This window comes from Lissotriton vulgaris, chromosome 3_1 (genome assembly GCF_964263255.1).
Source record: "Lissotriton vulgaris chromosome 3_1, aLisVul1.2, whole genome shotgun sequence".
Taxonomy (NCBI): Eukaryota; Metazoa; Chordata; class Amphibia; order Caudata; family Salamandridae; genus Lissotriton; species Lissotriton vulgaris.
In genome coordinates this window covers 1,653,297,068-1,653,312,582 of record NC_141689.1, presented here as the reverse complement: position 1 = coordinate 1,653,312,582, position 15,515 = coordinate 1,653,297,068, and the positions used below count along the sequence as shown (strand labels likewise).

The window sequence follows — 15,515 nt, the reverse complement described above, 5'->3', positions numbered from 1 at the left end:
CCATTTCCCTCAAGGCAGATGGATGGATTACGACGAGTCCCTTCAAGTGGGACTGAAATTACTGACTTACTACATGCTTGCTGATTGCTGACGGAGTTACTTCTGATATTGACAGGAGAGGCTGCCCTGTGGGCCCTCACTTTCCGAAGAAGATGCAGACAAAAAGTAGAACAGGTAATGAATAATTGAGAAGATGGCATGCATTGGACAGCAATGGCTGTCTGGCTCTGATGAAACCAATTGCTGTTTGTTTTTTGTGCATAAAATGATGATTCATATGTCTTGTCTTAGTTATTATTTATTCTTTCGCACAGTAATTGTAACTCATGTCAACAACTCTGTTTTTTACCTTGTTTAATTAAAATTGTACTTCAAATTCAGGGGCCACTATATTGCATTTCACAAAATATGCAAAATGTCCTTGGAGCAGACTCACTTGCCAATGTACCATGATGATTGATTAAATAATATATCTTTTTTTCTTTACAGTCACTCGCTGGGATGGATCGATCATCAGCGTCGGTTTACGGAAGAACTATGGACAATTCGTGAGTGGCAAACAGGTAAACCAGTCTACAACAACTACTACAGCAGGACTACATGTCTGTCTATTCTTGGTATGTATTGGTCGAGGGCGAGGCAGTGTACTGTTATTGTTATGCCAGGCAGAGTCCACTCCAGACAGCAGTTCATGTAAAATTGGGGCTATGTGGCTTGCTGCATACAATTAGATATGCTTTGTCTGTCTGACAAGGAGCCTAGGTATGGTACATCAGGTTGCTTCACTCAGTGGGGCCTGCCTTGACCCTCTGCATGGCACTGCCTCAAGCTTGGACCAAACATCCGTAATGTTTGCAAAATTTGCAGTTTTTCGGTATTTCGCAAATCTCGCAAAAGTACAGAAAAATCGCAAATTCTTGAGCGGAACGGATTTTTGGCCCATGCTTGCGGCAGGGCCATGCAGACGGTCAAGGCAGGCACCACTGAGTGAAGCATCCTCCTGATGTAGCATACCTAGGCTCTTTGACACAGACAGACAAAGCATATCTACGGTTTAGGGTTCAGTGCGATTTACTAGGGTTTTTGTGTTTAAGTTGGTATGGTTCACGCTGATTCTAGGGCTCGGGCCGGATGCAGGCTCGTTCATAATGATGTTGGCAATGTTTTAGGGGGGTTTGTTGTTCTTTGGCCCAGAATTGGCAGAAGTTTGGCCTTTTTGGGTGTTTTGCGGGCGCGTGTGTTTGGGTGAAAACTAAGTGAAAACTAGTCGTAGACCTTCTTCTTCTTCTTCGAAGAGCGCAGTGGTTCAATTTTGTTCTGCCTTGCTGAGATTCTAGTGAATCGCTGGAACAAGTGACTGTCCAGGTGAGTTTCAAGAGGATCGAAGTAGTGGAAGTGCTGAAAACAGCAATGTTTTGTGAACAGCGCAATTTGCCATGTTCTAAATATACCAGTATTGCATGTATTTGGGGGGCTGTTTGGGGGTGTTCTAGATTTGTGGGGGAGGGTGTGGGGGGTCTAAGAGCACTGCTGGGATAGCATAATTTTTATTGGAAGTGATTTGAAGAAAATCCATGGTGGGAAAGAGGAGTTAGGGCCTAGCTGCAGAGCGCGCTTGGACCGATGTTGACTGGGTGTTTGAACATTTTCTAAGTATGAGTTTTTGCATTTTTGCTTTTTGCCTGTTTAGGGGTGTTCTGCTTTTTTGCGGGTGGCTGCATAGCTCGGAAGGTCTAATATCGGAATCAAGTGTTTTGGACCAAATCCATAGTGAAAATGTTTTTCCGTTTTTGCTCACTTGCCTGTTTTTGGGGTGCTGTTTGGGTGGCTTCTAGGTTATTGGGGGTGGGTTTTGGGGTCTGGGAGCACTGCTGGCACAGTCTAATTTTGATAGCATTTTTTTTTCAGAAAATCCATGGTGGAAAAGGGGAGTTAGGGCCTAGCTGCACAGCGTATTTGGACTGTATTGAAGGTAGGCCCATTTTTGCTTTTTGCCTGTTTGGGGGTGTTCTGCTTTTTTGGCGGGTGGCTGAAGGGGTCTGGGGGCATAGCTTGGAAGGTCTAATATCGGAATCAAATGTTTTGGACCGAATCCATGGTGAAAAATGTTTTTGCGTTTTTGGTCACTTGCCTGTCTTTGGGGTGCTGTTTGGGGGGGGCTTCTAGGTTTTTGTGGGTGGGTGTTAGTGTCTGGGAGCACTGCTGGCACAGTCTAATGTTGATTGCATTTGTTTTTCAGGAAATCCATGGTGGAAACAGGGAGTTAGGGCCTAGCTGCACAGCACATTTGGACTGAATTCCAGGTAGGCCCGAAATTTGCTAAGTCTCACTTTTAGCGGTTTTGCTTTTTGGCTGTTTGGGGGTGTTAAACTTGTTTCCGCCTGGGTTGACGGGTCTGGGGGCATTGCTGTATGGGATCTAATACCGGATACAAGTGGTTTGGAGAAAATCAGAGGTGAAAAAGGTTTTCCATTATCAGGCATTTCGCTCACTTTCGTGTTTTCGGGGGCCTGCTTGGGGGTGTTCCTGGTCTTTCTGGGGGGGTTTTGGGGTCTTGGAGCAACGCTGGGTATGGATACTTTTGATTGCAAGAGGTTTGAAGAAAATCCATGGTGGCAAAGGGGAGTTAGGGCCTAGCTGCAGAGCGCGCACGGAGTGATCTGGGAACTATGCAGAAATTTGTCAAAGTCCCCATTTTTCCATTTTTGCTTTTTGGCTGTTTGGGGGGGGGTTAAACTTGTTTTCACCTGGGTTGACAGGTCTGGGGGCATTGCTATGAAGGTCTAATACCGGAAAAAAGTGTTTTGGATAAAATCCATGGTGAAAAAGTTTTTAACTTTTCAGAGTTTTTGCTCACTTTCCTGTTTTAGGGGGCCTGCTTGGGGGGGTTCCTGGTGTTTATGGGGGGATTTTGGGGTCTTGGAGCAACGCTGGGTATGGATACTTTTGATTGCAAGAGGTTTGAAGAAAATCCATGGTGGCAAAGGGGAGTTAGGGCCTAGCTGCAGAGCGCGCATGGAGTGATCTGGGAACTATGCAGAAATTTGTCAAAGTTCCCATTTTTCCATTTTTGCTTTTTGGCTGTTTGGGGGGGTTAAGCTTGTTTTCGCCTGGGTTGACAGGTCTGGGGGCATTGCTAGGAAGGTCTAATACCGGATAAAAGTGTTTTGGATAAAATCCATGGTGAAAAAGTTTTTAACTTTTCAAAGTTTTCGCTCACTTTCATTTTTTCAGGGGCCTGCTTTGGGGTGTTCCTGGTGCTTGTGGGGGGGGGTTTGGAGTCTTGGAGCAACGCTGGGTATAGATACTTTTGATTAAGCATGGGCGTGAAATCCGTTCCGCTCGCGGATTTTGCGGATTTTCGGTAAATTCGCAATCCGCGAACGCTCGCAAATTTACAGAAAATCCGCAAATTCGCACGCGGCGGATTTTTTTTTCTTGGTGATAAAATTTTGCAGCGCGCGGCGTTCACTTACCGTCATTCAGCGTTTGCCGAGTTGTTTTTCTCGATATTTTGCGAGTGCTGCGCCATTTTGGATCTTGCCGCGGGATCCCGCGGGAGTTTGGTGAGCGCGATCAGTTCGCAATTGCGAACTTGTAGATGCGGCGGGCAGCAACAATCTCGCACTCGCGAAAATACAAAATTTGCAATTCTGCACAAGAAATCCACCAGCAAGCAGCATAAACCTTCTGGAAATGATGATTTTTATCAGAATAACTTCTCAGGTTGACATTTGCCTGCACTTTTTTTTGCAAGGAGTCCATTTTGGGGGGGGGGGGAGGAAGGAAGTGCCCCACAGTCTCCAACTTCCTGTTCCTGTCCAGCAGGCTCCTCCCAGTGCTTTCTTCATGTGCTGGTCACTTTCATTCGGATTCTTCACCTGGAAGGATTACTTTTTGTGGATGCTGCTGGATATTTGGATTTGAGGCCTTTTTGACTTTCTTTGGGTCACTTTTGGATTAGAAATTTCACAAGTAAGTTTATTTGGGGCATTACAGTTGCTGCAACTACAATTTTGTAATTTTCGATTTTTGGGCTGTTGTTGGGGCCTTTTGCCCAGGGGTAGTCAGTGGTGGGTGGACTGAGTCTTTCTGTGGGGTCTCTTTAATAAAAACATCATGGAGGGCCTGGATGGCTTTGGATTGTGGTGATTTTTCTGTGATTTTCGTTTTTTTTGTGCTGTTGTGGCCTTTTCACCAGGGGTACTGAGTGGTGCATGTGCCTAGTCTTTCTGTGGGGTGTCCTGAATTTATCATCATGGAGGGCCGGGTTGGCATGGGATTGTGCTGAGTTTTCTGTGCTTTTCGATTTTTTGGGGTGTTCATGGGGACAGGCCATGTGGGTGGGGGCCATTTTGAGTGCTGCTACAGGCCCTGGCCATGTGCTGGGAGGGAGGGGGCCATTTTGAATGCAGGCAGTGTTCTTAGGTCTGCAACCATTTTGCCTAGCTTTCAACCTTTATGCCCAGGGGTACTGAGTGGTGCATAGGCATAGTCTTTCAGTAGGGTGTCTTGAATTTAAACATCATGGAGGGCTTGGGATTGTGCTGATTTTTCTGTGATTTTCGTTTTTTTGGGCTGTTGTTGTGGCCTTTTCACCAGGGGTACTGAGTGGTGCATGTGCCTAGTCTTTCTGTGAGGTGTCTTGAATTTAAACATCATGGAGGGCCTGGATGGCATGGGATTGTGTTGATTTTTCTGTGTTTTTCGATTTTTTGGGGTGTTCATGGGGACAGGCCATGTGGGTGGGGGCTATTTTGAGTGCTGCTACAGGCCCTGGCCATTTTGAATGCAGGCAGTGTTCTTAGGTCTGCAACCATTTTGCCTAGCTTTCAACTTTTATACCCAGGGGTACTGAGTGGTGCATAGGCCTAGTCTTTCTGTGGGGTGTCTTGAACTTAAACATCATGGAGGGCATGGATGGAATGGGATTGTGCTGATTTTTCAGTGATTTTCGTTTTTGGGGGCTGTACTTGTGGCCTTTTCACCAGGGGTATTGAGTCTTGCATGGGCCTAGTCTTTCTGTGGGGTGTCTTGAACTTAAACATCATGGAGGGCATGGATGGAATGGGATTGTGCTGATTTTTCAGTGTTTTTCGATTTTTGGGGGTGTTCATGGGGAGGGACAGGCCATGTGGCTGGGGGCCATTTTGAGTGCTGCTACAGGCCCTGGCCATGTGCTGGGAGGCAAGTGGCCATTTTGAATGCAGGCAGTGTTCTTAGACCTGCAACCATTTTGCCTAGCTTTCAACCTTTATACCCAGGGGTACTGAGTGGTGCATAGGCCTAGTCTTTCTGTGGGGTGTCTTGAATTTAAACATCATGGAGGGCTTGGGATTGTGCTGATTTTTCTGTGATTTTCGTTTTTTTGGGCTGTTGTTGTGGCCTTTTCACCAGGGATAGTGAGTGGTGCATGGGCCTAGTCTTTCTGTGGGGTGTCTTGAATTTACAAAGTGTGAATTGCCTGCGCACTCCTTATTTTGTGTTAAATGATTCTGCAGTTAAACAATTTATAACTTGTATGTGTGCTGTTTGGTGTTAGGCAGCCAGCCTATTTGAGAAAACAACTTCTGGTGGAAACCCCACTAGTATGCCAAACACACTACTATTTTTACAGTATAGCAATTGAAAACAATTATTGACCGTATTCTGTTCAGGGTATCAAAAAATTCAAAACGGTACTGTTAAAGAGTAAATCAATGTACACACTGCATTGTAAAATTATATCGTCATTTTATATTTTCATTAGTTAGAAATATGTTCAACACGAAATAAGAAAAGCACCAGATTTCATACAATACATAAAGTAAAACAAAACAATTCTCAAGAAACAGCAGTGATACTATTGCTGTTCAACCCAATAGCCCAATGCATTTCGGGATTTCTCCCTTCTTCAGGGGCACTGTGGAAAAAATAGATATAAAGGTATGGTGTTACCATTCTATTGAATAAGAAAACAATGTATTGCACTAGCTACAATATTATACAAAATCTTATGTGAGATCTATTCCAATGACATTCCTAAGTACAATTGAAATTACATGATTGTTAATATGAACGCAATTGCCTAATGAGTTTATAAGTAGGTCAACGAAAGATCCAAGTGGGTAACCTGTTCATGCAACACAGGAATACCTTGAAGCAAAACCTCCACCAACAGACGTCGTGGTATAAACATTTGTGTGTGTTCCATGCTCAAATTAAAAACTACAGGCAGCTGTGCAAAAAAAGGACCCATGTCCCAATGTGATGGTTATTGGCTTAAGTTTACCTAACTTACTTGTTTCTAATTGAATGAAAACTCGACGAACAGGCTATCCTGAAGTTGTATATCCAGTAGCACAATCTATGACCTGAGGTATAAAATGTACCACTCATGTAAGAAACAATCTCTGTCCCAATATGTAGCATGCATCAAAGTACCATGACAATGAATTATTATTCATGATATTTAAAGATAATCCCTCATGGTATCAAACTGCTTACTGTAATTCCTAGTTCACTACCACTATGCAAGTCTTCATTCCACATTGATTAAAAACAAATGAATCAAGTGGTAGTATTTACGGATAAAGCACAAAAGTGCCTAACTCTCTATTAGTGACTCTGAGATCAACATATAAGTAAATTAATACCACGTGAACCTCAAGAATCTGTAGGTTTTACTTGTAGCTCAACGTACCTGGAAGCTAAGAGAGAAGCAACTTCTGTGTTGAACCCTTTTGTTATGCCAATAATAGTAGCCTTGTTCTGAATACTCCTTGTCTTAGTTATGACTCTCGTGGAACTTCCTCTGTGTTATAAAACCAGAAACACTACGTCAAGCAACTTACATTTAATAAAGCCTCTGGTACTATAAACACTTGGCACAAATTACACTCACCGTATACCGTTTAACCCTCTCCTGAGTGTCTGTAATATGAGAACGAGTGGATAAGAATGACCCGTGTAGTTATAAGCAAAAGCGTTCTGAAAATAAAAGAAACGCTTTGTTGATTAAACTGAAATAAAGGCCAACACGCTAACTGTCTCTAACATGCCCGCGTAATATGTGCTCACCTTCGAACGAAGACACTGTTAATCTGCTTAAGTAGGGTAACGGGCTGACGTGCTCTTTCACTGTGGCGTTCTAAAAAGCAAAGGAACGCTATGTTAATCTAAGCTTTGACACTGGCCAGCATGAAACTGCCCATGAGCTTGCCGCGTGTTATAAGCTCACCTTCAATCTAACGAAGCACCGCTGATTTTCTCCAAAGGAATAACGGACCGCCGTATGACTGCTATTCAACTCCGGTGAGAGAACAAGGTCCACGCCACGAAACACTAGTCTATTAAATACCAGCGAGAGCTCCCTGTTCTATTTAGCTAACAGAGAAGACGGACTACTAACTAGCGCCATCTTGGAGTGGTGTCTATGGAATTCACTAATACTCCTGTATTTGTTAATACGTGCCATGCGAAAATGACGGACTATAAACGCTGAGACTACCAGTATATATGAAAAAGATTGAGCTGTGTGAACTAGGAATAATGCCTATTATTCTGGGAGCGAAACAATAATTGTGGAGTACTGGAAGCTGAGCGAGGTGGATTTACTTGCGCAAAAGTAGTAAAATCTCGAAAAAAGAAAAGCTGTAACTAGATACTGATATGAAAACTAGTGTAATGAGAACTCTAACTGTTGCTATCTTTCTCACTTTTCATAGTGTTAAAATCTTTGTGAACCATAGGTGAAATGAAACATACAGCTTATGTGAAAAGAAAAAGTGCAAATGCAGATGAGAAAATAATAAAGCAAAGTGGTGAACTGAGGGAAAAGTAAGTGAAGAACAGATTGTCCCTTGTGTATTTGATAATAAGATGAAAAAAATTAATAAAAAAATTCGAAGAACCATAACGTGAAACTGATATGTGTGGTTACTTTTTACACCCAGTGCATTTTACTATAGTGTTGACCTAGAGATAAGCCCATGTACATGTATCAGAGAACAATGAAAAACAGTACTAGAAAAACTCTCAGAGAAAACATTGTAGCTCAATTCTGTCATTGAGCCCATCAGGTACCAAGGTTTGCAAATATTTGATCCACCACGCTTCTCTTTGTGCTAAACGTGTTGTGTGATTAAACCCAGGTTCAATTTTAACAATTTCAAGAATAGTGAAGCGCAACTGTGCAATGTTGTGATGATGCTCCAACCAGTGTGTTGCGAAATGAGATTTTGTGGCCTTGGTGCGCAATGTGCTTTTGTGTTCCGTAATGCGTGTTTTGATTTTTCTTGATGTTTTACCCACATAGAGAGAACCACATGGAAACTTAAACGTGTAGATCACATTAATGCTATTGCAATCCCCATTTTGTTTTAATGTTATAGATTCACCTGTATGTGGGTGATGTATTGTGTTGCCTTCCGTTACATTATTACAATGCACACAGTTGTAACATTTACGCATGCCTCGATAATGTTCTTCTATGATTGTCGTTTGAGAAGAGAGAATGTCTTTAATATTTTTGCTGCGTGTATACGCAAAAAGAGGTTCCTCGTCAAATAGACCATTGAAATCCGGTTCTTGTTTCAATAGCTCCCATCTTATTTTGATAATTTTTTGAATCGCTTGGGATTTGGATGAGTATTTGGAAACAAAAACTTGTCGATTAGATTTTTCTTTGAACTTAGTCGCCAACAATGTTTTGCGTTCTTTGGATTCAGTCTTGTTCAGTGCTGTTTCTAAGATCTCTGTTTGATAGCCACGTGCTTCAAATTTCTCCTGCTGCTCACCAAGAGCGATTTGCAACTTATCTGTGTTGGAAGTGATCCGTTTCACCCTCAGCATTTGCAAATAAGGGAGGTTTTTGATAAGTGATGGTGGATGGAAACTTGTGTATAACAACAAATTATTTCTATTTGTTGGCTTGGTGTAAACAAGAGTCTCCAAATTGTTGTCATGTTGGCAGATCAATACATCCAGGTAATGAATTATTTCCTTGTTAATCTCATGTGTGAACTTAATTCTCTCATGTTTGCGGTCCAAATCTTCAATTGCTTTTTCCAAAGATCTTGCTGAGTTCCTCCATACCAAGAATATGTCATCAATAAACCTAGTGTAAAACACTAGGTTATTAGACCAGAGATCATTATTGAAGATATGAATGTCTTCAAACTGTGCCATGAATGTATTGACATACGCCGGGGCTCCAGAAAAGCCCATAGAAGTTCCACTCACTTGTAAAAAGTAGTTATCCTTCCAGTTCAAGTAACTATGTTGCAGACAGAAGATCAGTAATTCCAGTAGAAAAACTTTGTTGACTGCAAGCTCTGGTAATTGCAGTAATGCCCATTCACAAGCCTCAACTCCTTCTTTGAGAGGGATAGATGTGTATAGTGAGGTGACATCAATGGTACACATCAACCAGTCACAATCGTAATCCTTTTGAACTGTTTGGAATAAGTTCAGGAAATGTGTGGTATCTTTCACATAACTTCTCCAAGACTGGACGAATTTTTGTAGAAAGTGGTCAATCAGTTGCCCTGCTGGTGCGAAGATCGAGTCACAACCAGACACAATTGGTCGAAAGGGTGGATTATTGAGATTTTTATGTACCTTAGGTAGCATGTAAAGTCTCGGTCTTCTCGGATACTGGTTAGTTAAGAATTTCCGTAATGATGATGTTATCCAGGATAGGTTTTCCGCTTTCTACAAAATTTGATTCAAGACCTCTGCAAAATTATTTGTTGGATCTTCATCTAGTTTGATGTATGTGGTGGTATCTTCTAGGTGTTCATTCACTTTATCAACATATAAGCTTGTATCCATGATTACCAATGCTCCTCCCTTGTCTGCCATCTGTATGGTTATCTGTTCATCCTTGCGTAATCTGTGTAAGATGTCCAATTCATCTTTTCTCATGTTAGGTCTGCCTCGTGATCTTGAATTTAAACATCATGGAGGGCCTGGATGGCATGGGATTGTGTTGATTTTTCTGTGTTTTTCGATTTTTTGGGGTGTTCATGGGGACAGGCCATGTGGGTGGGGGCCATTTTGAGTGCTGCTACAGGCCCTGGCCATGTGCTGGGAGGGAGGGGGCCATTTTGAATGCAGGCAGTGTTCTTAGGTCTGCAACCATTTTGCCTAGCTTTCAACCTTTATGCCCAGGGGTAGTGAGTGGTGCATAGGCCTTGTCTTTCTGTGGGGTGTCTTAAATTTAAACATCATGGAGGGCTTGGGATTGTGCTGATTTTTCAGTGATTTTCGTTTTTTTGGGCTGTTGTTGTGGCCTTTTCACCAGGGGTACTGAGTGGTGCATGTGCCTAGTCTTTCTGTGGGGTGTCTTGAATTTAAACATCATGGAGGGCCTGGATGGCATGGGATTGTGCTGATTTTTCTGTGTTTTTCGATTTTTTGGGGTGTTCATGGGGACAGGCCATGTGGGTGGGGGCCATTTTGAGTGCTGCTACAGGCCCTGGCCATGTGCTGGGAGGGAGGGGGCCATTTTGAATGCAGGCAGTGTTCTTAGGTCTGCAACCATTTTGCCTAGCTTTCAACCTTTATGCCCAGGGGTACTGAGTGGTGCATAGGCATAGTCTTTCAGTGGGGTGTCTTGAATTTAAACATCATGGAGGGCTTGGGATTGTGCTGATTTTTCTGTGATTTTCGTTTTTTTGGGCTGTTGTTGTGGCCTTTTCACCAGGGGTACTGAGTGGTGCATGTGCCTAGTCTTTCTGTGGGGTGTCTTGAATTTAAACATCATGGAGGGCCGGGATGGCATGGGATTGTGTTGATTTTTCTGTGTTTTTCGATTTTTTGGGGTGTTCATGGGGACAGGCCATGTGGGTGGGGGCCATTTTGAGTGCTGCTACAGGCCCTGGCCATGTGCTGGGAGGGAGGGGGCCATTTTGAATGCAGGCAGTGTTCTTAGGTCTGCAACCATTTTGCCTAGCTTTCAACCTTTATGCCCAGGGGTACTGAGTGGTGCATAGGCCTAGTCTTTCTATGGGGTGTCTTGAATTTAAACATCATGGAGGGCTTGGGATTGTGCTGATTCTTCTGTGATTTTCTTTTTTTTGGGCTGTTGTTGTGGCCTTTTCACCAGGGATAGTGAGTGGTGCATGGGCCTAGTCTTTCTGTGGGGTGTCTTGAATTTAAACATCATGGAGGGCCTGTATGGCATGGGATTGTGTTGATTTTTCTGTGTTTTCGATTTTTTGGGGTGTTCATGGGGACAGGCCATGTGGGTGGGGGCCATTTTGAGTGCTACTACAGGCCCTGGCCATGTGCTGGGAGGGAGGGGGCCATTTTGAATGCAGGCAGTGTTCTTAGGTCTGCAACCATTTTGCCTAGCTTTCAACCTTTATGCCCAGGGGTACTGAGTGGTGCATAGGCCTAGTCTTTCTGTGGGGTGTCTTGAATTTAAACATCATGGAGGGCTTGGGATTGTGCTGATTTTTCTGAGATTTTCGTTTTTTTGGGCTGTTGTTGTGGCCTTTTCACCAGGGATAGTGAGTGGTGCATGGGCCTAGTCTTTCTGTGGGGTGTCTTGAATTTAAACATCATGGAGGGCATGGGATTGTGCTGATTTTTCTGTGTTTTTCGATTTTTTTGGGGTGTATAACTGAACTGATGTTCCTCTGTCTTCCATTGCTTTTAGGTGCACAAGACTCAAGAGAACCACCAGTGCCAGGAAGAAGTCCTGCAGCGGTGTGTGTGTGCAGCATAACGTCATGCGACGTCACGTCTGGCCACAGACAACTCTGCAACTCGTGCAACTGCGGCCTGCTGTTCTGACCTGCTCTGAAGAAGATGGCCCCAAAAAAAGTTCCCCGTAGCTCCTCTAGCAAGAAAGTTGCCAGTAAGGAGCAGAAGAAGCAAGTTACCAAGGAGACTGGTGTGCCGCCCGCCACATTTTTTGGGAGTAAAAAAAAAAGTACGCCTGCAGCAGCAGCGGGATCTGCTGGGGACCAAGCTGGGAGCAGCACCCCCGCTTCATTGGGCTCAGTGCCACCACCACCACCACGCCAACTTAAGTCCAAGCCCTTGAGTGCTGCAGAGGCACTTAGTCTAGTTGTTCAATCACCATCGACCAGTGATGTTGGCTCATCGCAAGAAAGTAGCAGCAATGTCCCTGAATCAACACAGGTTGTTGTAACTCATCTGACGAGTGTTGAACAACCACAGCCGCAACAACAACCACATGTGCAAGTACAAGCTCAAGTACATGTGGAAGGAGAGGCAGTGCAAGGATATGCACAAGCAGAGGTGCATGGAGGAGCACAAGTGCCCACAATAGTTGTTCCTCCCGAAGTAGGGGCAAATCAGGAAATCGACATTCAAGCCGAGGTATCATTTGAGGAAGCCACTCCTGATCATTCATTGTCTTCCATATCCCTAGCAAGGAAAAGATCAAGGATGGTGTCTACATCTTCTTCAGGCCCACCTCCTTCTGATGATATGGATCAAACTTGGGAACCACCACTGCCGTCTGAGAGTGAGGCACACCATGATCTGACAAAGTTACTTAAGCGTAAAAGGAAGGTCGTCGAAAAACTCATAGTTATGGAGTGTGATGAGGCTCAACAAGAAGTGGCGGATACGGCTGCTGATGAAGGCTCTCACGACGACGACCCAGTCATCATAAAGGTCACTGCAGCCCCAGTGGGCATGCAGCAAACAGACATTTTGACCCTAGCCCGAGAAGCTGCTGAGCGTGATGATGTTGTCGACGAGGAGGCAATGGAAGAAACACCACAATCATTGGAGTTAACTAGTACACCAACACCTACCGCTTCCATATTTCTTACTCGCCAGAAGGGACCTCCATCCACCTCGACCTCAATTAGTGGTGGTAAAAGTGCAAAACGTACTGAAGTTTGGCAATCCACATCCTCCACTTCATCTGGCATTAACAGCAGGACCACCACCAGTATCACCGCCTCCTCCGGCCCCCAAAGACATTTCAAGTCCGCAGTTTGGGACTTCTTTAGTGTTTGCCCAAAAAAGGAAAACCTCGCCATTTGTAGCATTTGTAAGTTTGCAGTTAGTTGTGGTAAGTTTGGTTCCAACTATGGTACCGGAGGCCAGAGAGGTCATCTTGAAGGAAAGCACGCTGTCAAATGGTTTGCGCACCTACAGGCGATCAAGGAAGCCCGAATTGCACGTAATGAAAACGTTGATGTTTCATCTGATGATGACGAGGAGGAAGAAGACGTGTCAAACACTTCACTTACACCCAGTACCCCTGTCAGCAGCACACCCCATGTGAGCTACACTAAGAGTGTGGGAGAGAGTGAGACACCAATGCGAAAAAGTTCATCAGCGAGCGTAACTGGGTCGAAGAAATCATCATCATCATCCCGTAAATGCTTGGTCCAGGGCAACATTAAAAAGATGTTGTTTACAGAAGCGCAATATGAACGCAACCACCCACTGACGCGTCTGTATAACACTAAGCCGGCTAAAATGCTAGCTCTGGACCTTCTCCCTTTTTCTTTTGTAGAAGGGGTTGGTTTTCTAGAATTAGTGGCAGCGCTCTACCCTAAATGGAAGGTTCCTAGCCGGTTCTATTTTGCCAGAGTTGCGGTTCCAGCACTACATGAAGATGTGCTGGAGGTGATTGGGGCAGCTTTGCAGAAGAGTGCTGTTCACACTATACATCTGACAACAGACATGTGGACCAGTGGCGCAGGCGCTGATTACATGTGCATCACTGCACACTGGGTCTCTTTTTCAGGGGTTAAAGCAAAGCTAAACGCAGGTGTTGACCCGGACCAAGTTTTTAATGCTGCTCGGAAACATGCAACACTAGCCATGTTTGGCTTGGAGAAACGTCACACAGCACAAAACATTTTGGATGAGTTTAACACAAAGGCCCTTGACTGGCTGTCCCCAAAAAAACGCCAGATTGGTAATGTTTCCACGGATATTGGCGCCAATGTAGTTAAGGCCATGGAGCTGGGTCACTATTTCAGAGTGCCGTGTTTGGCGCACTGTATAAACCTGGTTGTTAAAAAACTTCTTGAGTGATAAAGACAGTCCAGAAGACGATGTAGTAGACACCGGCCGAAAAATGTGCAACCATTTCAGCCATTCTTTTAAGGCCCGGAAGCATCTGAGGAGCCTGCTACATGAACGTCGAATGCCAGTGAAAACGACTCATCCAGGAGGTAGCAACACGTTGGAACTCAACCTTCTACATGTTTGAGCGTCTGTATGACCAGTATACGGTACTCGATCACTATTTCTTAAAACAGGGTACAGCTCACAAGGACCTGAGGATGGATGCGGCGCAATGGGAGCTCGTTAAAAGCCTGACAGACATGCTTTGTCCTTTTGAGTTCTTCACGCGTGCAGTCAGCAAGGAGGACTGTAATTTGGGAAAAGCTATCCCATTGTTGTACATGCTGGAGCACCAACTGAAGGCGGTGTCTTCTGTGTTTCAAAAAAATGAAAAAAACCAAGACCCTTTTGTTTTGGCAGAGAAATTATTAGAGCGCCTACAAGGTGATGAACGTCTTAAAATGATCCACTCAGAACAGCATTACATTTGTGCTACTATTCTGGATCCACGCTACAAAAAGGCGCTGCCAAGCCGAGCATTCTTTCCTTTTGCTGATGAAGATGTTACAAAGTACAAACGTTGGCTAGCCTTGTCAGCCAAGAGGTTTGAAAGAGAACGGCAGCTCATTGAAGGAAAAGGCAGTACATCAGCAGGCCATCCCCAGTCAAAACAATCCACTTCTGCACCTGTGGCTGTGGCACAAGTGACCTCTCAGCCGTTAAAGACACTGGCAACCGGATCATCTGCACCAGACACAACAGTAATATTGGAGGCTGAAGAGGATTGGCTAGCTCTGCTTGGGTTTGGTTCTCAAAAGGTCACAGCAACAGCTAAGCAAAGTGGAGGAACCTTGGAGGAGGACCTTGAGTCGATGGTGCAGGACTATCTGAATGACTCAACAGAGGTCTATGTTAATGCTGACCCATTGGCGTATTGGCATGGGAAAAAAGAATTGTGGTCACAGCTCTCCAACCTGGCTTTAAACTACTTGTCTTGCCCACTCGCAGGTGTGTCTTCTGAACGTGTTTTCAGTGCTGCTGGTGGCATTGTAACTCCCAAACGGAGCCGCCTCTCGCCCAAAAATGTGGAGAGGTTAACAATGATCAAGATGAATCAGCACCTCATACCACCAGATTACAAAGTATGAGAAAGCACGCCGGATGAAGACGAGGTGGACAGCAACGTAGATGAGGGAATTTCTTCTCTGTTAGGTGACACTGAGCTCACCCTGCCTGAATTCGCAGAGTATGATGACGAAGCCTTATTCTTATTCCTGGACCATGACACCAGCCCTGAAAATGAGACAATAAATCAATAACTTTCTTTTTCGTCCTTATTCACTTTTATTCCTGTGTGTCTGTCTTTCTTTGTTGTGCACAGTTAATATAATTCAAACTTTAATCACCTAATCACAAAAACAAGCCCATCAGCAGAACTGTCTTCACTTGTTTGCTTATTGATTTGA

At 44.2% G+C, this 15,515-nt stretch overlaps 1 pseudogene; it reads left to right on the top strand.

Annotated features, from left to right (window-relative positions):
• Nucleotides 1–7,822, top strand: part of LOC147728310 (uncharacterized) — a 37,882-nt pseudogene extending 30,060 nt beyond the window's left edge.
• The last annotated feature ends 7,693 nt before the right edge of the window (nucleotides 7,823–15,515 follow it).